General features: G+C 44.8%; 1 protein-coding gene across 1 annotated transcript in view; it reads right to left on the bottom strand.

The window, feature by feature from the left end:
• Window positions 1-252, bottom strand: part of LOC123482378 (A disintegrin and metalloproteinase with thrombospondin motifs 14) — a 43651-nt gene extending 43399 nt beyond the window's left edge. The window contains exon 1 of the mRNA XM_045209733.1: window positions 1-252. This exon is cut by the window's left edge and continues 307 nt beyond it. The gene's annotated coding sequence lies outside the window, so the exon portion shown is untranslated.
• Window positions 253-1899: the final 1647 nt, after the last annotated feature.

Genomic DNA, 1899 nt, shown 5'->3' with positions numbered 1-1899 from the left:
TGCCGCAAACGTCAACCAAACTGACGGGTGAATTCACAAGTTGTTCCAATCTTTTGGGCTTCCGTTGAACTGTGCACGAAGCAGGACAGCCCCCATCCATTTAGAAAAGGGGAAAAAATCGGGGCTGCTGCTGATGACGACAGCTGCCTGGCCGGCTAATCGGAGAGTTCAGGGAGGTACAGATAAACTAACTCACAGCCGGAGCCTGGAACTGTTTAGATGCCTTATGGTTGTTTAGAAGACGAGAGGTTGGCCTACACCTTTATATGTACAGTCATTGTGGCCTACACATACTAATTCGTATAAAACTCAACCCTAACCCCAACCTTAGAAGTAAAAAAAAAAAAAGCATTCCTGCACACAAACATCTGCGGCACAGTCCCGCACCATTACGCACGGAACCGGAGGCGTTAGTACAAAAATTGCAGTCGGACTTCTCTAACGCCACAGAACTTTGAGCCACAGAGTTTTTAGAGTGAAACAAGTATTGGAATTCACATTCAATGCGTAACTGTCTGCGGGCATGAACTTAATCACCCGGACTATTCTTAAAATAAAAAATAATAGAGTGTGTCGTGTTCAAGTAAACGTTTTTCCCGCATTGTTTTTAGAATAATCCGGGACCAAATTTGGAAAAGTAATGATTCATACATTTACCTAAAGGCTACTGTCTTCAAGTTCCATCAGCAGTATGTTAACGTATGAATATTATTTATGGATAAGAACTTTATGTAATATCCTTGAAACGCTTCTGAATATATTTACGGTAGCACCGCCTACTGATCGGAATTGGTGAGGAGTTTATCCATCACTTATCCCCAGCCCAGACTGAACAGTCGTTTCCCGTGTAAATAGAAAAGGAAAATGTCTGTTTTGTCTTGAAAAGTGTCAAATAATGTTTTCACAAAATGATTGATTGCTAGAGTATATGATATAAATCTAGATTTGAGTTGATCGGATTATTTTCCCATTGCTGCTCCACACATCTTGGTGATGGAATGTGTCTACTCTACCCGTGAACAGCTGGGCTATTACCTGTACTGCTGTTGACCAATGTATTAAAATACATTTCATAAGTCAACAACATCATGAAAGGGGATATTATTTAAACCTGCAGATGTCACTACATGTATATGACATTAGTTTCACTGTAGTAAAAATAGTAAATGAATTCGTCCAGTCATTGAAAGGGTTTTTAATGTATGCAATGTGAAATGACTTGTCGCTTCCACCAGTGGAATGGAATCCTGCAGGATAAAGGCTAAGACTCCTGGATGTCTGTTTTTATGACCGCCACCTCAACCCTCAGAGGTACTCAACCCATACCACAGTAGTGAATCATAGAATGACTCCACACAGAATTACTACCCATGGACCTCTGAGTCTACCTTTAAGGAAAGGCTTTAAAGGGTCCTTCTGAGTCCAGATAGAACTCACCTAAACAAAAAGTAACTGTGTCTAGACGGAACGTTTATTCTAAACAAGTTGCCTCCCTGAGAGTGCCTGTCTGCCTGTCTGCCTGTCTGCCTGCCTGTCTGCCTGCCTGCCTGTCTGCCTGTCTGCCTGTCTGCCTGTCTGCCTGTCTGCCTGTCTGCCTGCCTGCCTGTCTGCCTGTCTGCCTGCCTGCCTGTCTGCCTGTCTGCCTGTCTGTCTGTCTGTATGTCTGCCTGTCTGTATGTCTGCCTGCCTGCCTGCCTGCCTGCCTGCCTGTCTGTCTGTCTGTCTGTCTGCCTGCCTGCCTGTCTGTCTGTCTGTCTGTCTGCCTGCCTGCCTGCCTGCCTGCCTGTCTGTCTGTCTGTCTGTCTGCCTGTCTGTCTGTCTGTCTGTCTGCCTGTCTGTCTGTCTGTCTGTCTGTCTGTCTGTCTCTCTGTCTCTCTGAATGCCTGTCAGTCTGTTTTC

The sequence above is a fragment of the Coregonus clupeaformis genome, chromosome 31, assembly GCF_020615455.1.
Source record: "Coregonus clupeaformis isolate EN_2021a chromosome 31, ASM2061545v1, whole genome shotgun sequence".
Taxonomy (NCBI): domain Eukaryota; kingdom Metazoa; phylum Chordata; class Actinopteri; order Salmoniformes; family Salmonidae; genus Coregonus; species Coregonus clupeaformis.
The sequence above is the reverse complement of the archived record's forward strand: the minus strand, read 5'-3'. Positions and strand labels throughout refer to the sequence as shown.